This window comes from Stomoxys calcitrans, chromosome 1 (assembly GCF_963082655.1).
Source record: "Stomoxys calcitrans chromosome 1, idStoCalc2.1, whole genome shotgun sequence".
NCBI classification, from domain to species: Eukaryota; Metazoa; Arthropoda; class Insecta; order Diptera; family Muscidae; genus Stomoxys; species Stomoxys calcitrans.
Window position 1 is genome coordinate 185,466,392 of NC_081552.1, and position 26,408 is coordinate 185,492,799.

The window sequence follows — 26,408 nt, forward strand, 5'->3', positions numbered from 1 at the left end:
ACAGAGTCATAAGCTGTGAAAAAAATTGCCAACGCCGACTATATGAAAAATCCGCAATTACTTTTTGGGCAACCCAATATATAAGATTTTTATTGCTTTAAACAAACTATCATTTAAATTTGATAAATTCTTAGACTTTCAGTAAAATGGCTATGTAATCAACATTAAAGCATAACAAGTAATAGCGTGCTAAGTTCGGCCGGGCCGAATCTAATATACCCTCCACCATGGATCGCATTTTTCGAGTTCTTTTCCCGGCATCTCTTCTTAGGCAAAAAAGGATATAAGAAAAGAGTTGCTCTGCTATTAAAACGATATCAAGATATGGTCCGGTTCGGACCACAATTAAATTATATGTTGGAGACCTGTGTAAAATTTCAGCCAATTTGTATAAGAATTGCGCCCATTGGGGCTCACGAAGTAAAATAGAGAGAACGATTTATATGGGATCTGTATCGGGCTATAGACCGATTCAGACCATAATAAACACGTTTGTTGATGGTCATGAGAGGATCCGTCGTACAAAATTTCAGGCATATCGGATAATAATTGCGACCTCTAGGGGTCAAGAAGTCAAGATCCCAGATCGGTTTATATGGCAGCTATATCAGGTTATGAACCGATTTGAACCTTATTTGACACAGTTGTTGAAAGTAAAAATAAAATACGTCATGCAAAATTTAAGCCAAATCGGATAGGAATTGCGCCCTCTAAAAGCTCAAGAAGTCAAATCCCCAGATCTGTTTATATGACAGCTATATCAGGTTATGGACCGATTTCAACCATACTTGGCACAGTTATTGGATATCATAACGAAATACTTCGTGCAAAAATTCATTCAAATCGGATAGGAATTGTGCCCTCTAGAGGCTCAAGAAATCAAGACCCAAGATCGGTTTATATGGCAGCTATATCAGGTTATGGACCGATTTAAACCATACTTGGCACAGTTGTTGGGTATCATAACAAAACACGTCGTGCGAAATTCCATTCCATTCGGATAAGAATTGCGCCCTCTAGAGGCTCAAGAAGTCAAGACCCAAGATCGGTTTATATGGCAGCTATATCAGGTTATGGGCCGATTTGAACCATACTTGGCACAGTTGTTGGATATAATAACAAACACGTCGTGCAAAATTTCATTTCAATCGGATGAGAATTGCGCACTCTAGAGGCTCAAGAAGTCAAGACCCAAGATCGGTTTATATGACAGCTATATCAGGTTATGGACCAATTTGAACCATACTTGGCACAGTTGTTGGATATAATAACAAAACACGTCGTGCAAAATTTCATTCTGATCGGATAAGAATTGCACACGCTAGAGGCTCAAGAAGTCAAGACCCAAGATCGGTTTATATGGCAGCTATATCAGGTTATGGACCGATTTGAACCATACTTGGCACAGTTGTTGGATATCATAACAAAACACGTCGTGCAAAATTTCATCCCAATCGGATAAGAATTGCGCACTCTAGAGGCTCAAGAAGTCAAGACCCAAGATCGGTTTATATGGCAGCTCTATCAAAAATGGACCGATATGGCCCATTTACAATACCAACCGACCTACACTGACAAGAAGTATTTGTGCAAAATTTCAAGCGGCTAGCTTTACTGCTTCGGAAGTTAGCGTGCTTTCGACAGACAGACGGACGGACGGACGGATGGACAGACGGACGGACATCGCTAGATCGACATAAAATGTCACGACGATCAAGAATATATATATTTTATGGGGTCTCAGACGAATATTTCGAGTAGTTACAAACAGAATGACGAAATTAGTATACCCCCCATCTTATGGTGGAGGGTATAAAAAATACCACTTTGCATCGGCATCCATTATATATAGACTATGAAGGGAAAACTACCAAAAACCGAATGCGCATGTATTCATGTCCCTAGAAAAAAGAAGGGAAAAATCAATATTTTCTGGAATATTAAAGAAGAGTTACAAACAATTGCTTGCGCATTTCTAGAATAAAAACAAAAAAATTATAATCAACGAATGTAGTAGGGACAGCATGGAACATTTTCGATGTTCAGAGAAAGTTGGAATATTCTGGAAACAGGCCTGCGAGTAGTGTGGAAAATTTGCCCAAAACACCTTGCATTCGCCCACTATTCATTACACATGCAACTAGACATCACACATCACTCAGCTTTCCATAGTACCCCGAATGTGTAGTAGCAGCTCAAAATAGTAGGCATCGTACTACTCCTACAACTAATTGTAAAACTTGTAAAAACAATATGGCCACAAGATGGCGGCTACGGCTGTTGCTGCTTCCAACCCATACATTCATAACTACGCATATCGAAAAATGCAGAAGATGTCCTTATAAGGATATGCCTATGTCTGGCTCTAAGCCCAGTAGAATATGCATTCGTTTGTTGGCAGAAGCTAAGACATGAAAAAAAAGCAACGATGACTGAATGTACGGGCAGAGAGTCATTGTAGGATACCAAATAGGGCTTGCGCGTATGTAAGGCCTACAGCTACTCAGTCAGCATGCAGTGGAATGCTTGTAAGGCCAGCAGCAGTTCCACACACAATCGTATTATGCAACGTTGCAGCAGACACACTCAGTTGGCGCATGCCAAATGATTTATACGCTGCTTCTGGCAGTTGTGTGTGGCGGCAAATGCCAGTCATCCGAACAAACGAACAGTCGAACGTTGGTTGTAATTCGAAAGAGCGTATTCGAAATTGCAGCAGCCATCATTAAGGAGTAGCATCATCATTAGTGGAGTGATGTCATTGAACTACACTGAAAGCCTGCATTTTGTTTCGTTTTTTGTTTGTTTTGCTTTTTTTGCCCACCATAACCTCACCGCACAGCAGGCAGTGAAACGACAATGGCAAAATATGCAAAACTGTAAAAACTAGGGGCATATGGAGTCGCTTTTTCAACAACGAACAAATTTGTGAGTATTAAAGCCTTTCCTTTTTAACAATTAGAGTATCTAAAAGTAAAACTTTCAAACACTAGGACTTGCTATCAATAGGTTTATGGCAGATAAAAGTGTGCTAAGTTCGGCCGGGCCGAATCTTGGGAACCCACACTATGGATTCTGCTAAAAATTTATACAAAACTTCTGTCAAACCAGCAAAAATTAAAGCTTCTACGAACCGAACAAGGATAATCGAGAGACCGGTTTATATGGGAGCCATATCAGATTATAGACTGTTTTGGACCGTACTTGGCACAGAACACCGCATACAAAATTTCAAAAATTGTGGCTTATAAGGACTCAAGAAGTCAAATCGAGAGATCGTTTTTAATGGGAGCTGGATCAGGATATAGACCGATTTGGACTTGACTTAGTATAGTTGTTGGCAGTCATAACAGAACATCACATGCAAAATGTCTGTCAAAACGGACAAAAATTGGGCTCAAGCAGTCAAATCGGGAGATCGGTTTATATGGGAGCTACATCAGGTTGTAGACCGATTAAGACCGTATTTGGCACAGTTGTTGGAAATCTTCACAGAACACTACGTGCAAAATTTCAGTCAAATCGAAAAAAGTTGCGGCTCGTAAGGGCTCAAGAAGTCAAATCGGGAGATCGGTTTATATGGGAGCTATATCAGTTTTTAGACCGCATTTGGCGCAGTTATTGGAAGTCACAACAGAAATTTTTTTTTTTAATTGGCTATGACAGAATATTTGTTCCACTAGCCGAACGTAGAATTGCGTTCCAAGCACCTCGATCTTCTGCGCTCATTCTAAAATCTCTGACACCAAGTTTCGAGATGTTTCCCACCACTTGATCATTCCATCGGGCTTTTGGTCTTCCCGGTTTGCGTGTACCACCGTGTTTTCCTTCAAAAGACCTCTTTGCTGGAGCTTCTTCATCCATTCTGACAACATGACCAAGCCAACGCAGCCGTTGTATTTTGATGCGTGTATCTATGCTATCGTTGTCATACAGCTCGTGGTTCATCTGCTTCACAAGTACCCATGCTTCAGAACCATATAACAGCACGGGTAGTATCAGTGTCTTGTATAGCGTAATCTCCATCTGTCAAGAGGTGGCCTTGTTTCCAAACTGCTTACTTAGTCCAAAGTAGTATCTGTTTGCCAGTATTATTCTTCGCTTAATCTCAAAACTGGTATCATTCGTTTCGGTTACGGCGGTACCGAGGTAGATAAAGTTACTGACTGTCCAAAGTGTAAAGTTCGTCTGTCGAGAGGTGGTCTTGTTTCCAAAATGCTTACTTAGTCCAAAGTAGCATCTGTTTGCCAGTATTATTCTTCGCTTAATCTCAAAACTGGTGTGGTAATCTTAAACTGGTGTTACGGCGGTGCCGAGGTATATAAAGTTACTGACTGTCTCAAAGTTGTGGTTCCCAACTTTCTCCATTTTCTTTATCTGCTCGGTTGTGCAAGGCTTTTTTGGAGTTGAAACCATCCATTTCGTCTTATCTCCATTTACTGCCAGACCCATTTTCACTGACTCTCTTTCGATTCTTTCAAAGGCTGCAGTTACTATTTCCGGTGACCGACCTATGATATCGATGTCGTCGGCATAGGCGAGTAGCATGTGTTCTCTTGTGATTAGTGTGCCATATCTATTCACATCTGCATCTCGTATAATCTTCTCCAGCAGGATATTAAAGAGATCACACGATAGGCTATCTCCTTGTCTGAAACCTCGTTTGGTATTAAATGGTTCGGAGAGATTATTTCCTATTCTTACTGAAGAACGCGTATCAGCAAGTGTCATCCTGCAGAGTCTTATTAATTTTGCAGGGATACCAAACTCAGACATGGCTTAAAATACCTTTGAACGTAAAGGAGTATCGAAGGCGGCTTTGTAGTCAACAAAGAGATGGTAGGTGTTGATTTGTGCTTCTCGGGTCTTTTCGAGGATTTGGCGCAGTGTGAATATCTGGTCTAGGGTGGATTTATCAGGTCTTAAGCCCAATTATCTCAGGTTTTAATCTTTCACACAGTATGCTCGAGAGTATCTTGTATGCGATGGGGAGGAGACTTATTCCTCTGTAGTTGGCACATTCCGTCTTGTCTCCTTTTTTGTGTACGGGCCATAGTATGCTGAGGTTCCAATCATCGGGTATGCGTTTTTCTAGCCAAATTGCACAGATAAGCTGATGCATACGCCTCATCAGCGTGTCGCCTCCGCTCTTTAATAGTTCAGCGGGTAACCCGTCGGCTCCTGCTGCCTTGTTGTTCTTTAGTCGGGTCACTGCTACTTGGACCTCATTCTGACTAGGAGGTAAACATTCTTTACCATCATCAGGGATTGGTTCTGCAGTATCCTCTTCGCCGCCAACGTCGGACACTAGCAGTTGGGTAAAATGTTCTTTTCATATCTTCAGCATGTTACAATGGGTTTCTTGGAGGAGGCTTCCGGTACCCAAGTACCAATTTCCATGGAGTGGGCAACAGTTTGCCACTGCGCCATTATATCATCGGAACAAGGAGTGCTTTCATTAAGCAGCTGGGTCAGTCGAGTGGAGTATGCCGCTGCCATCTGTTGTGTATGCAGCTTTTCAATGTCCAGCTTCCGTGCAGTGTCAGATCGTACTTTCCTCGCCATGTTCAAACGGGTGCGAACCTTTGGCTTTGTGAATAATTTTATGTTGAAATCTGCTGCTAGTAACTACCATGTTTTTTGCCGCGGCCAAATCGATCAGCCTCAACCCATTACTGGACGTTATCTCGTGGAGGGTAATCTTTCCGACTGTTGGACCAAAAATGTCTTCCTTCCCTATCTTCGCATTAAAATCTCCCAGAACGATTTTAATATCATGGGCGGGGCAGCGGTCATATTCTCTCTCTAGGCGCTCGTAGAAAATATCCTTGGTCTGCTCGTCTTTGTCTTCCGTCGGGGCATGGGCACAAATAAGGCTGATGTTGAAGAATTTGGCTGTTATGCGGATTGTGGCTAGCCCCTCATCCACCTGAGTAATGCTGCAGACAAGGCGTTTCAGTGTCCGACTAACCACAAATCCACAGCCAAATTCATACCTCGTGTTATGGCAGCTATAGTATAGTTCGTCACCGTTTGGTGTTAGTGACGCCATTCCCAGTTCATCGCACTTCCTGTAAGGCGGTAATAACTGCCTTGTACTTCTCTAATACATCCGCCAGCGCGTATACTGCACCTTCTCTATAAAAAGTGCGGACATTCCAGTTGCAGATCCGCAAATCATGGTCCTTTTTTCGTTTGCGTGGACCGTCAACGTTGAGGGGGTCCGTTTTTACTATTCCTTTGTTTCTCATAGTAGTTTTCCGGGGGCGGGTAACTGGCCAGCGCCCCAACGACATGGGTTTTGTGGGATTGCACGACAAACCCAACGACATGGGTTTTGTGGGATTGCACATGCACATGTTGTGTGCACAAGATCCGACGCTCGCCTCCAGCCGCCCCTAACCTGGGAACAGACGCTGATGTTGGCCATTGGATATTTGAAGGCGCCAATAACTCGCCTTGTCATCTCGAGTATCATTGGCACTAAGTATTTAATTAAGAGCCAGTGCCACCTGACTGCTCACTGAGACTCTCCTCTCGAAAATCGCTGACTGCCCGCTGCCGCATTTGCAGCTACTCCGCATAAAAAAACGGAGCTTTCCACCATTCGCAACCTGTGGATGCGCCCGGTAGCTTTCAGCTAAGCTTCCCATGATAACAATAACGACAAGTCGGAGCTCAAAGTTCTAGCCTGTGTGGTGCTCATAGTTATCCCCTATCGGCACGGACAACAGAATATTACATGCAAAATTTCAGTCAAATCGGACAAAAATTGCGGCTTGTAAGGGCTCAAGAAGCCAAATCGGGAGATATGGAAGCTATATCAGGTTATAGAGCGATTAAGACCGTACTTGGCACAGATGTTGGGAATCTTAACAGAACACGACGTTTTCCGCCAAATCGGATAAAAATTGCAACTTCCAGGGGCTCAAGAAGTCAAATCGGGAGTTCGGTTTATATGGGAGCCAGGGACGTGGCCAGGATTTTATTTAGGGGTGGGCCCTGCACAACATTTTTTTGAAAATGGAAAATTGCCAAAATTCTTCTCTTACTGTAAAAATTACCTCAATTTTTTTTTTTGTTTGTGAAATTGCGCTACTGGGTGCAGGAACTGATCCATCGACGGTAACATTTGGTCATAAAGTCAGAGCTGAATTTTGTACTGATTGCCAACACACTATTCATAGGCCGATCCTATTGTTTCGAAACCTTCAAAGTGTGGTTGTCTTTGCGAATAATATAAAAATAGACCAATAATGACAATATTAGGCTCATATGAAAGGTATTTTAGACTAGTGCACGAATCTGATACAGGAGGGTTCACCTCATCCCCCAAAAACACCACCGTACCGGACATATTCACCGACCATATACCAATAATGGGACCAATTGAAATAAATTTGGGAAAGGCCGTAGCACCTCAAAACAGGATTTTTTGCTGGCCATGCCAATATAGGGCTCAGATAAAATAAGAGAGTGAAATAAGGCACAGCTGAGCGGGTCCTCTCCAGCTAGTTTTGTATTACCCATCTGGAAGCCTCTGCCAATTTTTATCAATATGGTTTCAAATTTGACTGACTATCAGCACAAGGACCTTACCTTACTGCCTGGTTCACTAACTTTTTTACTCAACTTAGTCGAGTCACGCACTCCAACATCTGTTTTTTCTTTATGAAATCAGCTGGTTTTAACACAAGGGCGAACGCCAAGACGGATTTAAAAAAGTGGTCTCAAGCGAACAGTTGTTAGCAGCCAGCCAGCTTTGACGGTATTAAGATGACAGATTTTTGTTTGCATTCTCTTTGTTATTATCTTCTTGCTCGCATATTCTCTGCTCATGTACGAACACGTATACACGCATGAACACAAATTTCTTAACATCTGTTGGCAAAACGTCGATCAGCTTGTTGGCAAGATGGCGGATTGCACCTTATGATTTGTGGTTGCTGTACAATTGAGACCATCTTTAATTTTTTCGCCATGGGCGAACGCTTACTTTCATTGATACAAAAGATCTGTTCGCATACTTTTCCAGTAAAATTTTGCAGGAGAGTAGGAGCCATTTTACTCTTTTTAAAAAATTTACAAGCAAAAGTACGCGAACGACATCCAGTGAAAATTTTCAGAAAACCAGCTGATTTTTGTTTTGGTTGGTTTTTTTATTTACTTGCTTGGAAAACATTTTTTTAAATAAAAAATGCTGGCGATACTTGTGAGGTATTTTCCTTAAATAAACGTCAATTTATTGACACGAGAGTTAAAAGGTTAGAAGTGGAGCCATTCGTATATCGGTGATCAGCCATCACAAATTACCTTGCAATCCCAAGGCAGCCGGTTGTACGTACCTCTTTGGCCCCACGGAATCTTTCAGTGTACAACACAATGCTGAAACAACAACAACGGTGTACGAAGCTACGATTGTCATTCGTGGCTCAAAGTCGCGCAAGGCGCTGGTTTCAGACAGGATCTCTACACTGATGCTGAAGAATCTGAATCTGCCTGGAGTCGATAACCTTACAACTAACTGTCCTCGGCCTATCTGAACACTATTATTGTACCCGATGTTTGGAAGATGGGCAGTCTGATCCCGCTACTGAAACCTGAAAAGCAAGGGGGAGTCGTACAGACCGGTCTCCCTTCTCTCATCAGTAGTCAAGACGCATGAGGGACAACTCCTGCTCCTCTCGTTGGACAATTTCCATTCGCCGAGCATCAGCATGAATTTCGAAGGCTGCATAAGACTAAAACTGCTTTGCATGCCATCACCGTATACAAAAGAACGCTTTTTGTGCTGACAAAGATACCTTGGACTAACCATCTAATGCTTTTGGGTATTGTGGCTAGATAAATTACTACGACCACTGATGGGAGGCTAAGGGATCTTTCTATTTGGTCATGTGGCGGCTACGGGCACTTTGTTATCATTGAAGATATATGTATCCGTTCACAATTAACAGACTAATTTGCACTAATTTTTTCACTTGTTTAACCTTAACAAATTCAAAAGAACGGTGTTGGTTTTATCGAAGCTCTTCGTTGACGGTGATTCCATCAAAACACTTAAGAAACCGATAATTGCTCTTTTCTTGGTGACTGGAGGGATACAATGTTTTAATTTTCTAAGATTTTCCAACAAAATCCGCAAATTTTGCAATAACCTTCTAATGTAGAACAATCGTCATTTGTAGAGTTTTCTTTACCAGAACACTAGCTGCTGCCATGAATCTTCATTAAGAGTAAATAAAAATGAAACAAATTTAATAATTTCCAATAAACAATATTTATATTTTTTACTTACCTTTGATCCATTTTGCCGTTAGGTTTTGTATTTTCATGTAACGGCTGCTTTTCATAAAACAGCTGACCTTTACAAAACATCTGTTCAAAGTTCCAAATTTCTGCTGGCAAAAAAAGTCCCAGTAGAAATTTGCAGGTTCTCTATTTTATAACTATCTCTCGTGCTCTCTTCTGCTCGCAAATAAAGTACGCGAACGAGTCGAGTACGCACCTCAAACGAAATTTTCGGCAGATATACCCAGGTAGTGTATCATAAACACCTGAGTACAATTTTTTTGCGTTTCAAACGTTGGATTATGTGTGTGCTTTATAGTTAAGAACCACACACAAGCTAAGAAAAATGGCGCGTACTAGTAACATACTCAAAATCAGAGTTGCCTTAATCACTGACTTTGACAGATAGTGCACTTGATTTGTTGTTGTTGGCCAACTACTCCTGCTTGTTAAATTTTGGCTTGGTAGCAGCAAAACCATGATTGAATTAAGAAGGTTGGCTCACTTGCCCAGCAGATGGAATTGTCCAACTCAAGAGTTGTTGCCAAATCCCACTAAATATCAAATGCTTGGTTTGGAAATTAAATTTTTTTCACATTTTAATTGTTTTAATTTATAATTTACACATTTTTAGTCATATATCTTTGATCTTGTGGCTGCTACACATGATAATGCAAATAAAAACTAGAATGTCAATTAGGAAGTGTCCAGGAATTTGACCTAGCCTAGTGGATGCAAAGAGCGTAAGAAAGATAAGAGCTGGCGTTAGAGGGCAATACGTGATGACGAGTGACAAAATTTAAAGACACATCATATTTGAATTGCTTACGATATTTCGTTTTTCCTTTATTGCAACTTTCGGTTGCAAAGAAACAAAGCAAAATACGAAAAAATGTTCGAACGAATGCTCGAATCAAAACAGAATAACCCGAAAATGTTGCAGTCCTCAATATGAATCCAATTGGAATACACTAAAAATGTTGTGTCTTTAACGCGAGTTATTTTACGGTACGCGGAAGACAAAGCAGAAACCCTCTCTTGTATTATCTTACGCTCTTTGAGTGGATGCGCCACCATCACCACAGGGTTGTACAGTTGATTTCGTTGTTGTTGCGCAAGTGAGCCAACCTTGTTAATTCAACCATGGGCAAAAAATATATTTTCCCACTGGAAAATAGTTGTGTAGACCACACGATAGCGACTAACATCAAATTATAATTTTGAATTTTTGGCTACTATAGTACATATGTACTGAAATTAAACGTTTTTATTTGCAAACAACTTTATTTCATGCCAATTTGGTCACCCTATTACGTAAAGAAAATTTCATTTGTGCTGCGTACTTGTAAGCGAAATTTTTGGTAACGAAAATTTCGCTTTGAATATGTCAATGCACATCTTATGGTAACGAAATTTTCATCAGAGGTGTATACTGCTCTTTATTATTGAAACGCTAAACATAGATATGGCAACATCAGAAAGCTGACATCTTGCAAAACGGCACCAAATGTACTCGTTAGTCATATTTACGATCTTTGGCGAATTAGCTTCGTTGTTCGGTTCATCATCAGAAAATAATAAAGCAATGTTTTAAAAAACAAATAAAAGTTATATTTAACTGCAATAAAAAAACAACAAAAAGAAAAAGTTTATATTTCGAATTGAATGCAAACAATAAATGATGTTTTAAAATTATTTGTGCTAACAATAGAGACCAAAGTCAACCACAAAAAAGACAGAAGTTGCTATTGAGACCACATTTTTTTCTTGTTCATCTCGTTGATTTCTATTTGTATGTGGCCTATAATATTAAACGGATTTTGCTTTTCTTCATTGGATACAAGTGCTTGTTTTGCGTGTTGCCTTTAGCTGATTAACCCCTTTGAAAATCAACTTGAATATTTTCAACAAAAGAGAAAATCTCTCAAGGTATGTGAATACTAAAATTTTCGCACTTGATAGCAAACACACATGCGTACATGTACATTAACTTTTCAATTAATTAAAAATAAATACAAAATGGCAGCCAAATTTTAGTAATTTTGGAAAATTTTGTACATTTGTATTAAGCAGTAAATATGTGTGCGTATAATATCACATACAGAAAGAAACATAAAAAAAATGCAATACATCGTATAGGTTAAAGCAGACCAGCAACAAAAAATATACATATAATAAAGTAATAAAATAAACCAGTGACTGAACTTTTCTCCCCGCTATCTTCATTTGCTAAGTCTCTATGAGTGTGTGTTCATTGATTGTCGAGTTCGATGTGTTGTTGCTGTTTTCAGCTTGTGTAAACAGCGAGAGGTCGTTTGCAAACAGAGTTGCCAAACAACTTTAATTTATAAATATGTAAAAGTTGATCTCTTACGAAAATGCAATTTTACCCATGAACATTCCATTGAGGAACAGGGGCAAACTTCTCTCATGTCAATGAGTGCAGTTCGATTCAAGTTCAAGCTCGATAAGGCGCCTCCTGTTGATAGCCGAGTCCGAACGGGGTGCCACATTCCACACCTTTTTCTAGAAAAAAAAAATTTAACATGGCATAGTACCTCACAAATGTCGCCAGCATTCGGAGGGGACAACTACCACTAAACATTTTTTCTGAAGGTCTCGCCATGATATATTTTAATTTTTAATTAAAATAACTTCATGTAAATGCTGCCCATTGGGTCTCTATAATGAAACGGCGAAGAATACTCATGTTTATATATAAAAATCAATTTGTGTTTGTCGGTTTGTTTGTAGGTTCCTTATAGACTCAAAAAGGGCTGAACCGATTTTCTTGAAATAATCACAGCTGGTGCATAATGATCCAGTGGTGAAAATAGGTTACTACATTTTTTGATATCTGATTTTCAGAAACGCCAGATCGCGGAATTTGATATCAATATTCGGGAAAAGTGTCTATGGGGCCACCCCACCCCAATAACACCACCCATATAGGACGTATTTGCTGACCATTGCAATATTGGGCTCAAATAAGCGGTATTTTAGAGTAGAACACGAATGTGATATTTTCAAGACCAAGTCACTGAGTGGCCGGCCCATCCCCCAAACCGGACATGTTTGCCGACTACAGAAATATGGTTCTCAAATGAAATGTATTTGGGAGTAGACCACGTATCTAATATCAACATTCGGGACCAAATGTCTAGAGGACGTCCCACAATCATAACATCCCCTAAATAGGACGCACTTGCTCACCAAGACAATTTGGGTCTTCAAGACAGTGGAGCTCGATATTGGTAGCCCATGCCCCAAACCGGACATATTTGCTGACTTTTGCAATAAGGGATTTAAATGAAAGGTATTCAAGATTGGAAAACGAATTTGATATCCAATTTCGAGGTCAATGGCAGATCTAAGTGTTTGGTGTATCACCCACTCCCCAAAACACCCCTAAATCGGGAATATTTACCGACCATCTAAATGTGGAGCTCAAATGAACGTTATTAGGGGAAAAATCATCTTCTTCAGAACCAATTTTCTGGGGGTCTACCATTTTCCCAAAATACCCTACACACAGCAATTATATACTGATCATCGTAATATGGAGCTCAAATAAAGGTATTTGAGAGTAGAACTAAAAAAAAATGACCCGTCGCTATTCGTTAAACAGCATTCTAACAGGTCCACAGCATTCTAACAGTCCACACCGGCACTGCATCCATTGCCACCAATCGGTGGCAATTGTTTTTTAATTAGTCATTGAGGTTTCTTTGTTAACATCCAAGAGATTCGGGTATTTTTTTGCATTCTAGACTTTTGTTATTTTCTGGGAGAGCTACAAATATATTTTCGCTGCAAATGCCTGTCGCAGATTTCGTCCGCCTATGATACGACGTGGATGCCGTCTGGAGCGACACGAGAAACACGAATCCGAATCCGTACTTTGTACAAATGCCCGTGGACCCTTCAACCAAAGACATTGCGGGTAGAGTAGTAAAAAAACAAAAAAATTTTAATGAGAACCGTCCATTGCCTATAAGGATTTTGATAATGTTGGCTGTACCAAAATGCCAATTAAAATTTATACTCGTATGGCATACGTTGCGACGTGTGTTTCACCGAGAAGGGATTTAACTGCTGGTTCTAGGAGTCAAAAAATAGTTGTTTTTGTTTGGTTTTAGAATCGTATGATGATAAAGTCCAAAAAGAAAATACCATTTTTTCCACACCAACGTTCGTTATTCTGACAGAAACAATTTGGCGCACGCTAATTTTTAGTAGCTTTTAAAAATGGCAAGAACACAGCCACCGAACAAAATAGGTAAAATTCAGTAGAAATCCTCTTGCAAAGGCCTAAAACAAAATACCCATTGTAGGAAAATGTTATCAGCAGTTAATTTTGTAGTGTTTTGCAATGAATTCACAAAATATATGAATTAATTTAAGGCTGGTACTAAATGAGGTTTTTGCGAAATTTTTTATTGATTACTATTTTTAGGTATTAGTTTTTAAAGCAATAAAAACTTGCTGTACTCAATTAAAGTTGAATTTCCAAAATTCTTGCAATTGCGGTAATCGGAACAGGCCTGATACGAAGTGGCTGCTGTCTGAAGGGACGCCAGAAACACAAATTTAAAATAGATACAAAAGTTCGTGGTCCCCTTCACCAAGAACAAACCCTTGGGGGTAGAATAGGAAAAAAATGTTAAACGAGAAACGGCAAGTACCTTTGGGTTAATTGATAATGTTGGCTATCCCGAAGAAAATTCATACTCGTATTGAACGGGATAACTATGAAAACCACACAGGCTGAAAATTTGAGCGCTTCTATATAACTGTCAAATAAAGCTATTTTAAGGCTTCATTAAGTTTATAAATAAGGTCGATTAAATTTCATGAATATAGTGTAAGATAGTTCAGCCGTCATTCGTTTAACAAAAGCAACACGGCATGAATCTGCTTTTAACGATTGAAATGGCAACCCTACTCATATTTTGTATAGTAAAACGGTGCTGCCAGATTTGAAAATATGTTTTCGTGCCGTTGATGTTCAAAAACAAGGCAACGAAAGCGTGACACACAGCAGAACAAAATAACAAATAAAAGCGTGCTAAGTTTGGCCGGGCCGAATCTTATCTACCCTCCACTATGGATTTGGATCGCATTTGTCAAGTTCTTTGTCCGATATTTCTTCATAGGCAAACAAAATCTAAGCTAATCCAATATATCTTATAGGCAACTCAATTGAATTCGTTTTTCATCACATATATCTGAAATTTGCTGCCTTTTCTTGGTGTTGGGACGAATAATCATGTGTTAGACTTCGTTACTAATTTTTAAAAACATAATTTTTTACATTCAATAAATTTGTCAGTTATTTTTTTAGTATTGCCCTGGTGGGCGATATTTGATTACAAAAAAAAAAAAAATTAATGAAAATGAGTGGATAAGAATTGCTATGCTATCGGAGCTATACCATGTTATGAACCGATTGGAGGCATATTTGGTTTGGCCGTTAGAGACCAGAGTAGAGGTCATTATCCATAGTTTTAGCCAAATCGAATAAGAATTGGGCCCTCTAGAGGATCAAGAAGTATAATCCGGAGATGGGTTTGTATGGGATTTGTATCAGCTAATGAACCGATTTAAACCATACATTGCACAGTTGTGGGAAATCAAAACAAAACAAGTAAAAAGGCATTAAGTTCGGCCGGCCGAACTACAAAGGACAGGGATGTCGAAGCGCCTAACATAGGTCACAGCGTCAAATTTCAACGAAATCGGATAATAAATGCGCTTTTATAAGTGTAAGACTTCAAATCGAGAGATCGTTCTATATGGCACCTTTAATTAAATTTGGATCGATCATCACCAAATTAAACAAGGATATAATAATCATCTTATTTTATTATAACTCCACAACTATATCCGTAGTTATATCTGATTAGCGACTGGTCTCTATCATATTTTATTCAGGTCCTGAGAACTCACATACAAGTAATATTTTCAGACAATAAATCAGCTTTTCATGGGATTAAGACGCTATGTATATAGTCTGGTTTGATTCATATTTGGGTGGAATGTCGGAAGCCTTAAAACAACCCACTATTTCAAATTTCAAAGAAATCGAGTATTAAATAAAGCTGTTATGAGCTTCAGACCATTAATCGGCAGATCGACAAATATAACTAAATATTATCCGATCTGAACCATATTAAAGTCAGATATCGGGAGCCTCAAAACAACACACTGTTTCAAATTTCAGCGAAATCGGGTAATAAATAAAGTTTTATGGGCTTAAGACCCTTTATGGGGAGGTCGGTCTATATGACAGCTATATCCAAATATAGTCCGATCTGTACCATATAAAGCTACTCACTGTTTCAAATTTCAGCGAAATTGGGTTATAAATAAAGCTTTTATGAGCTTCAGACCCCTTACGGGCAGATTGGTCTAAATGGCAGCTACGTCTAAATATGGTCCGATCTGTACCATATTTGGGTCAGATGCCGGGAGGCTTACAGCAACAAGCCGTTTCAAATTTCAGCGAAATCGGATAAAAAACCACTTCGTGTGTATAAAAAACCACTTCGTGTGTATAAAAAACCACTTCGTGTGAAATTTCAACCAATTCGTATAACAATTGCGCTCTCCAGCGGCTCATGAAGTCAAAATCCGAGATCGTTTTATATGGCAGCTATATCAGGTTATAAACCGATTTTGACCATACATGGCACATTTTTTCGAATTTATAACAAAACGCTTCTTGCATTTCAACCAAATCGGACAATAATTGTGTCCTCTAGAGGCTCAAGAGGTCAAGATCAAGGAATTAACTCCCAGGGAATTAATTTCCTCTCGAATAAAAGCCTCCTATTCTGATTGAATGGGGAGAGAGAATTTCGAATTCTCGAAAACAGCTGTTTTGCTTCAGCTGTTTTATTTGGCTGAACATTTTACTATTATTTTTTGGAAAAAGAACATAAAATGGAAAAGTAAGCAAAAATAAGTTATAAAGGTTGCTAAAAAAGTCTACAAACATGTTTACTGTAATGTTTGTTTAAATGTTTGTATTTTAATAGTGCACAATTATGGCCTACAGCTTGTCACCATATTTCTGTGTTGTGATAACAAGTTTCCGTCTTCATCCAACAATCGTTGGCTAAATTAGATGCTTCCAGAGTGATTGTAGATGCTTCCAGATTAATTGTAGCGTGTTGTCCCTGGTTGCATGCGGGGCACACATCCTACATGTTGGCGTTTTGCCTTGCCAAAAGGAGTTAAGGTGGCTGAATCGTAGTATAAAGGTTTGCTTCTCCTTCGTCGTCATAAACGCTCTGGTGATACGGCGTTTTATCTAAATGCCTACTTTTATGGAACTAGAATTTGAAGACCTATTCGACATTTCGGGCGGCGGCCTCTTTTCTTGGTGGTTGGGACAGCTGCTGGACATAGTGCTGTCGAAAATCGACTTATGGATTTATCATTTCTCCTGTGGAGTAAATGCTGCCAAATGTGGCGCCAACTATCTTTGAATAATTGCCCACGAACATTCCATTAAGCTACAGGCAGAAGATTTCTTGCACATCATTGGGACCTCCTTTAAGTATCCAACTCGGAACGGAGTGCCGATAAAATTGAAAAACTTAAGAAAATCCATGTTGGGTACATGACATATTTAAACCGGGAGAATCTAACAAAATTTGTACTTGTTTTTGATGAAAGAGTGAAAAATAATTTCCATACATTTTAAAAACATAAAATGCACAATTTTTTATCCTAACCCCCTTTCATTTGTTTGGCGGAATTTTTCCCAAGTTCTATCGCCTCATTCTTTCTTTTATATCGATTCAGAATAGCTACTTTTTTCCCTGGGAGAGATTTCTAATTTTCGAACTTGGTTTAAAATAAGGGATTAGGGAAAAAACTCCCAGTAAATTGTTATTTAGAATAGGGGAAAAGGGAGTAGGGAATAAACTCCCAGGGAATTTTTATACAGAACAGGGCTGTATATCAAAACATAAAGCGATATAGCCCATTTACAATTCCAACCGACCTACACTAATAGGAAGTATACGTGCAAAATTTTAAGCGCCTAGATTTATTACTTCGAAAGTTCGCATGCTTTCGACAGACGTACGGACAGGGCTAAATCGACTTAGAATATGTCAAGACGATCAAAAATACATACAATTGTTGGGTCTAAATTCAATGTTTACAAACGGAATAACGGAATTAGTATACCCCCATCCTATGGTAGAGGGTTTTAAAAACGATGTCAAAAACAACTGTTGACGCCATTGACGTGTATTCACCAAAAACAAACAACCAACCATGCAAAAACAAGTCAAGGAAATTAATATTGTTTTGGAAATGTTTGTTTTGTGTAGCGTTGGCATGGGTTTTTTGAAATACTGACATGTTATAGCATTTAGCTAGAATTTTTTTTTACTCAGAAATTCGCCAAACTTGAGTCATCCATGCTATTATCTTACATTGCCATCGTCATCACTTATCATTATCAGTGAAAACCATTATGCGCTATCAAATGTTTAATTACTTCCGTTTCTATAACGCATACATACATACCTATTTCCGTTTTCTAGTCAACTAAAACGCCTGCAATAATCCTCTTTGTGTTGGCAACTCTTTTTTTTTTTCTTAACATGGGGCTCTGGGGTTTCCACCGACATAATCCCCTCAAAACTATGGTATCATTCTTCCGTTTTAGGTTTTTATTTTTGTTGCTTTCTGTTGCTTTTAGATTTCTTTCATTTTTTAACTTGTAGTTCTTCATTTGTTTTGTATTGTTTGGTTTTTTTTTCGTTTCTCTTTTTACATTTTGTTGTTGTTTTTTGTATAATTATTTCCTTTGCCCAGCGGAAGTAGTGCATTCAACCAAATCGTCTCCACTATTTACAGCGTAGCAAGAACAATACTCATACTACATGCAGACGTAGTAGCATGGATGGTGGGCTGTCTTGGTAGCTCAAAAGACTTGAAAGAATGAGTGGAGTGTGCGTAAAATGTGTACTCCCTTAGCCAAAAACAACAAAGTCAGCAAGACAACGACCTAACCACAAAAAACAATAAAAACATTGGAGTTATTTAGAGCCAATCTGTCTTCATTCGTTTGTTCATTGTTCGTTTGGACTAAATTTTTATTTTTGGTGACTGGAAGAAATTGTCGATGGCACAGCAGCTGAACTTTGCTTTTATTTCTAATAAAGAAGTTTAAAAGCCCAAAAACGGAAACGTATTATTCCATCACGTACAGGGTGAATGAAATACATGGCTGACAAACTTGTTTTCATTTGATTTTGTTTAGAGATATCATAGAAGATTAAGAAATGTGCGCCATTCCTTAACATAGTGATCATATGGCTGGGTAGGTACTATGTTCGTTTAAAACTCGTGTTTTTCGCGATTACTTTTTTTGAAAAATTATGAAATCTCGATGATAACATATTTTTATTAAAGTTTTACCATAAGTAATGAGGAAATGTCCTACTGAATAAAATCAGCAATATATTTTTTTTTTGCTATAAAATTTGTTATCCAAAAAAGCTAATAACGTAATAGTACCAGCCCTAGGACAGAGCATGCTAAAATAACCCATTTTTTTGTACCTAAATATTTGCTAAGATAATATTCCATACCCAGAGGCCACCGAAGCGCAGAGGTTAGCACGTCCGCCTATGGCGCTCAACGCCAGAGTTCGAATCCTGGCAAGACCACCAGAAAAAATTTTCAGTTGTGGTTTTCCTCTCTTAATGCTGGCAAGATTTGTGCCATGTAATAACATCTCTCCAAAGAGGTGTCGCACTGCGGCACGCCCTTCAGACTCGGGTATGAAAAGATGGCCCTTTATCATTAAGCTAAAAGCTTGAATCGGACTGCACTCTTTGATATGCGAGAAGTTTGGCCCTGTTGTTTAGTGGAATGTTCATGGGCAAAATTTGCAAAATTTCATACGACCCTTTGGTATAATTTTTACGAGCTGCGTTTTGCTGGAATATGTTGTCTCGGCTGGGTGGAGTCCATCGTGGCGCAGAGGTTGGTATATCCGCCTATGACGCCAGTTAAAATCCTGGCGAGAACATTAGAAACATTTTGGACAGTGGTTTTTCATTTTTTTGCTGGCGACTTTGTGAAGTATTGGGTTGCCCAAAAAGTAATTGCGGATTTTTTAAAAGAAAGTAAATGCATTTTTAGTAAAACTTAGAATGAACTTTAATCAAATATACTTTTTTTACACTTTTTTTCTAAAGCAAGCTAAAAGTAACAGCTGATAGCTGACAGAAGAAAGAATGCAATTACAGAGTCACAAGCTATGAAAAAATTTTTCAACGCAGACTATATGAAAAATCCGCAATAACTTTTTGGGTAACCCAATACTATGTCATGCATAGAAGCCATGTAAAAACTTCTCCCCAAGATTTTTGGTCTCTTATCATTGAGCTTAAAACTTGAAACGGACATCACTCATTAATGAGTGAGATGTTTCTCCCCAGTTCTTTAATGGAATTTTCTTGGGCAAATTTGCAATTTGCATCCTCATCATCCTTCGTCTTTAAAAGCCTGCAGAGACTAATTGACACCCGTATTGGGGACCGTCTTGACTCGTCATTGGTATGCGTTTATCTATCATCACGCTTACACTGTATATTGACATGGCTACATGTTTTTCGTTACCACGAGAAGCTTAGCTGGGAGCCACCGGGCGCGTCCACAGGTTGCGGATAGTGGAATTTGTACATATGGAGTAGCTGCAGCTGCAGTCGTGGACTATCAGCGGAATCGAGTTGAGGAGTGTCTCAGTGGCACCGCGTCTTGCTAAAATACTGAGTGTCTTTGATGCTGGAAACAACTAGGCGAGATATTGGCGCCTTAAAAATAACCGATGACTATTATGTTCCCGCGGCGAACGGTCGGATAAGAGCTTGACGAGAATCGCCACCTCCACATGCAAATCTTGTAACAACAACAACAACATTCCTTAAGATTAATTTGTGTGTTATATATTAAGTGAAGTTACAGCCATGACGTTTTGGTGGACATGGGAACCTCCTCGTTTGGTGAATTGGATAGATAAAATGCGGGTAGGCTGAATTACCATAATTTATGTAAGGTGGCGTTCAGGGCTACCGTGAGATTTTTTTTTAACAAGTAGCAAGGCGTTAAGTTCGGCCGGACTGAACTTTGGATACCCACCACCTCGGGTATATATGTAAACCATCTTTCGTCACAATCCGATGAAAATGCACAATTTATGCCCCTCAAGCAGCTATATCGAAATATGGTCCGATTTGGACCAAATTCGGCACGAGCATTAAGTTGTCTAATAAGAACAAGTCATTTTTCAATTTGTAGAATAAAATGTTGGTCTTTTAGGTAGCTATGTCCAAATATAGACTGATCTGTACCATATACGAAATGGATGTCGACAAGCCTAACATCACTGTGTAAAATTTTACCGAAATCGAATTATAAATTAGCCTTTTATGGTGCCAAGACTTTAAATCGAGAGATCGGTTTATATGGCAGCTTTATTCAAATCTGGACCGATCTGAGCCAAATTGAAGAAGAATGTCAAAGGGCCTAACACAACTCACTGTCCCAACTTTCGGCCAAAATCGCACAATAAATGCGTCTTTTATCGGCCCAAGACCCTAAATCGAAAGATCGGTCTATATGGCAGCTATATCCAAATCTGGACCGATGTAAGCCAAATTGAAGAAGGATTTTGAAGACCCTAACACAACTCACTATCCCAAATTTCAGCAAAATCAGATAATAAATGTGGCTTTTATGTATCTAAGAACATAAATCGGCGGTTCGGTGTATATTGCAGCTATATCCAAATCTGGACCGATCTAGGCCAAATTGAAGAGGGAATGCAAAGGGCCTTACACAACTTACTGTCCCAAATTTTGGCGAAATCAGACAATAAATGCGCCATTTATGGGCCCTAAGTCTTAAATCGAGAGATCGGTCTATGTGGCAGCTATATCCAAGTCCAGCCCGATCTGGGCCAATTTGCAGAAATATACTGAAGTTGAGGGCCACCTTAGTTCAGAGGTTAACATGTCCACCTTTGAAGCTGAACTTCTGGGTTCAAATCTCTGCGAGGACATCCAACAGTTTTCTGCGGTGTTTATCCCCTCCTCCTAATGCTGGCGACACTTGTGAGGTACATATTTACCTTAGTTTTTAAGTCGTATGAACATCTTTACTAAGTGGTATCATTGATATGAGACGAACACGACATAGATGAAGTCTTGGAGAACAACCGCCTCTCATTGCACCTGAAGAAATTGACCTCCCCCGGCAAACTAGAGTAGTTCTAGCTTAATTACGTTACGGCAGATGCAGCCGCCTCAACTCCTACAGAGCAAGCATTGATGCCGACGTGCAAGATGTATGTCCCGATTATAACCAGGGACCGCACAATACACGTCACCTGTTTAACTGTCCAGCCAGACCCACTCGACTCAGACCCAGAACCCTGTGGACGTACCCCATCTTAGTCGCAGAGTTCCTGGGTCTTGACACTCAACAGAATTAAGCAGAAGAAAGATAGAACACAACAAACTGCTACAATAACAACAACATTGATATGAGAGATGAATCCTTGCTGTTTCTAAATGGGTTCTTCATGGCCAAATTCGCATACTGCCATTATTCGGACAAGATACTAGAAATTCTTTTTACGGGTAATTGCGGTTAGTCAAAAACAAGTATGACATCTGATTCAAAGCGTGTTTCCAATAATTCATGCAGATTTTTTTTTCAATTGATTGGTGCTACCGGGCATCACCACCACCAATTCAAATGTGTTTTTTTCTCTATAAAATCAGCTGATATCGACAAATTGGAAAACGAATCGAATCAGAACAAGTTAGTAGATTTGACGGTAAAACGTAATGGTCAACACTATATTGTTACAACGCACAGAAGTCTAAACAAAGAAGAATTCAAGCAAAAATGAAACAATGGGTCAAAATAGGATATTGATTAAAAAGAGGTCAAAAAAGGGTCAAAATGACTGTTTAGGGTCTGAATGGGCGAAGCCCAATAGACTTGGCATAAACTCCACCAGGCGAAAGCTGTGTGTTTTCAGGAGTATCTGTCAAGTCGTAGAAAGGATCAAAAAGAATTTCTGTTCCATTTCGATGTAATCAGCTTGGGGACCTTGGTCGAGAACAGTACACTAGATCTTGGTTGTTCAGCCGATTTTCACCTATGGATGTCTGGTGTGCCATCGGGCAAACATAATGGAGCTCAGGTTTCCGATTGAAGAGATTAGTAACCTCTAACGTAACAAATTTGCATATTCTCTACCATTGCTGTTCAGATATAAGAAAAAGTTCCTTTAAACGCTTGGCGACAGAAAACCCCTTGATGACCTCCTATACTCAGTGGTAAAGAGAGCAAGGCCATTGTGGACACGCCTAGTGACCCACACGCAGAAGAATAATAATCAAGCAGCGTCATCTTTAGGGCATTCTAAAAATTTGTATATTTCTTGCACCCAAAACTTACTCTTGTCTGTGCCAAAATTCCACCAGAATCGCAATAAATCTGAGTCAGGAATACAATACCGAAAAAATGCAAATTATTGGCGATAATTTTAATTTAAAATTAACGCTTTAAACAATTTAAGTATTCCTCTTTACAAAAAAAAGCCTTTGTTGTTTTTCGTCAGCACAACAGCAGTAACAGTAGCAGCTGCTGAATGCATGGGGAGGATGATATCATCTTCATCGACAATACGACGAACTTGAACATTGAATAAACTTTATTTTTATGAGGCTATTTTTATACATTGCGTCCTTCCCAGAAATTCAAAAAAACAAAACCAACAAAAACTGGAACGCATTAACAAAATAAAATAAAACGAAATTCCAGAGTTAAGCTGTAATAAATAAGGGACTGAATGGAAATAAAACAAACTTAGGGAAGAATGAATAATGAGAACAAATACAAAACAAAATAAACTGAGCCAAAGCGATATCCACCATTCTAAATTTTATCGTAGTTGGGTATGCCCAAATATGTCCTAAATTGAGGGATCGACAGCTTGGTGGCAGAACGGTCTATAAGACAGCTATATATAACATACTCGGCACGGATTTCAAAGTGTCACATAAAGGTCGCCGTACCAAAAATCAGCTAAATCGGTCAATAATTGTACTCAATAAAGTACAAAATAGCACCTAAACTAAGTTTTACAGCACTATTACTAAATTTTCTCCTCTTGTTGCTTATCTTCTCTATTTTTCACAGACTAAAGTCATTCTCAAAAAAATTACACAGTTGTACACGTCTGTGGTAGACCTGCCTAGGTGTATTTTACGCCAACTATTGGAGCTCTAGCTCTATCCGTAAAGAAAGTACCAAATAGTACTGTTTCCAGCAGTAAAAGTATTCTTCTGGTATGATTTGTTTTGTCCTACCCTATTTTTTCCATACTTGATTTTGGTACTAAAGCCAAAATCTACGGATTCAGAAAAAATAAATCTACTAACCAACAGACATATAATCCCAGTTGTACTTACGTGTCAAATTTGAGATCTCAAAAGCATAAAAAGTACAAAAGTACGGCGCTAAATGTACGTCTTCTCCCGTTTCATATAAGTTCTTTTGAGAGAGTTTAGCATGTCCGCCTATGACGCTGAATGCCTGGCTTCGAGTCCTGGCGAGAACATCAGAAAAAAATTCAGATGTGGTCATCTTCTCCTATTTCTGGCGGCATTTGTAAGGTACTATGCAACCATGCAAAAACTGCTTCCAAAATAGGTGTCGCACTGCGGCACAACGTTTGGACTCGGCTATGAAAATGAACCTTTTTGTCATTGAGCCTAAACTTGAATCGGATAGCACTAATTGATATGTGAGAAGTTTGCCCTGTTCCTTAATGGAATGTTTATAGGCAAATTTGTTGTTGTTCGTTTTATTTCGCAACAGCCATCGCTTGAGCTTCATTACGTAGTTCCAGGTCTGTCCTTTCGCCCTTTGCTGGGTTTACCTTTTAGCAACTAAATGTCCAAAAACTCATCAAGTTCCCCAATTTAGGTTACTATAGTGTACCTAAGTACCAAAATTTAGAGCTCTTGCTCAATTCGCAAAAACAACGGCACTAAACGTACTATTTCTGGCACTTTCGATACGATTTTAAAAATTCCTTATTTCTTCCAGAAAAACCAACAAATTTTTTCAACGATTTTGCAAATTTTTCATTTCTTCCAACAAACCAACAATTTTTTTCCAATTTGCGTCTCACTTCATACACCTAGCCCATTCTGTTCGCGCTGGGCAAACATTCATACTTCGTACTTTTTATACCCTCCACCATAGTCGGTCCGTGCGTCCGTCTGTCTGTCCAAAGCACGCTAACTTTCGAAGGTTAAAAGCTAGGCGTTTGAAATTTTGCACAAATACTTCTTATTAGAGTAGGACGGTTGGGATTGTAAATGGCCCATATGGGTCAATGTTTTGATATAGCTGTCCCCCTCAAGAGGCTTAGGGCGCAGTCCTTAACCGATTTGAATGAAATTTGCACAATGAATTTTACCATGGTATCTAACTTTCAGTTCGATTAAAGTACGAATCAGACCATAATTTCATATAGATCCGATAGCATAGCAATTCTTGAAAGTAATACCGGGAAAAGAACTTAACACATGCGATCAATGGTGGAGGGTATATAAGATTCGGCCCGGCTGAACTTACCACGTGTTTACTCGTTAGTACTTAAACTAACGCCGTCCCAACACCTCTTATCCCCTGTCTAGGTTAGGTTAGGCTCGTAGAGGATGATGCCAAGACCTTTGTCGTCTAGACATCCTCGTTGGACGTGATTCCTCATCTTCCCGCTTCACCTTCGGCTAAATTCTGTTCACTGGGATGAAAAGACAAACGCCTTGATTTTGCACGAATTTACGCCTCTCAATTCTTCTGGAGTCTGAAAGAAAAAATAGTCCAGTATGCAGTTTCTACTTCGACACAAAGCAGAGCATTGGCAAAGAAAGTGAAAGCGACTAAAGAACAACATGGCAGCAGGAGCCGATGGGTTACCCGCTGAACTATTTAAGACCGGAGGCGACACGCTAATAAGGCGTGTGTTCAACTTATCTGCGCGATCTGGCTAGAAGAACGCATACCCGTTGATTGGAAACTCAGCATACTATGTCCCGTACACAAGAAAGGAATGTGCCAACTACAGAGGAATAAGTCTCCTCCCCTTCGCATACGATATACTCTTCGCTCGTACATCGTAAAAGATTAAAACCTAAAGTCAATAAGATAATTGGGCCCTATAAACGGGGCTTTAGACCTGGTAAATCCACACTGGACCAGATATTCTCACTACGCCAAATCCAAATCAACACCTATCATCTTTTTGTTGACTACGAAGCCGCTTTCGATACTCCTTTACGTTCAAAGGTATTTCAAGAGTTTGGTATCCCTGCAAAATTAATAAGACTCTGCACTATAACACTTACTGATACGCGTTCCTCAGTAAGAATCTCTCCGAACCATCGTGTGATCTCTATATCCCGCTGGAAAAGATTTTACGAGATGCAGATGTGAATAGATATGGCACACTAATCACAAGAGAACACATGCTACTCGTCTATGCCGACGACATCGACATCATAGGTCGGTCACCGGAAGTAGTAACTGCAGCCTTTGAAAGAATCGAAAGAGAGTCAGTCAGCGGAAATGGGACTGGCAGTAAATGGAGATAAGACGAAATGGATGGTTTCAACTCCCAAAACACCTTGTACAACCGAGCAGATAAAGAAATTGGAGAAAGTTGGGAACCACAACTTTGAGATAGCCAGTAACTTTATCTACCTCGGCGCCACCGTAACCGAAACGAATGACACCAGTTTTGAGATAAAGCGAAGAATAATACTGGCAAACAGATGCTACTTTGGACTTTGGAGGAGCAGTTTAGAAACAAGGCCACCTCTCGACAGACGAAGATTACACTATGCAAGACACTGATACTATCCGTGCTGTAATATGGTTCTGAAGCATGGATACTTGTGAAAGCAGATGAGGAGAGAGAGAAAGTTTCTTCGTAAAATATAGGGACCAGTTTGCGTTAATGGAGAATATAGGCGACGTTTGAACCACGAGCTGTATGA

The 26,408-nt window shown here is 39.4% G+C and overlaps 1 protein-coding gene across 3 annotated transcripts in view; it reads left to right on the top strand.

Annotated features, from left to right (window-relative positions):
- Window positions 1–26,408, top strand: part of LOC106090691 (death-associated inhibitor of apoptosis 1) — a 154,345-nt gene that overhangs the window by 88,084 nt on the left and 39,853 nt on the right. The window contains exon 1 of one of the 3 annotated variants that reach the window (XM_059363531.1): window positions 2,698–2,928. The exons of 1 other annotated variant lie outside the window; for it this stretch is intronic. The gene's annotated coding sequence lies outside the window, so the exon portion shown is untranslated. Of the gene's footprint in view, window positions 1–2,697; window positions 2,929–10,848; window positions 11,221–26,408 lie in introns of those variants that run through there. One more of the 3 variants, XM_013256978.2, reaches the window with a different exon arrangement.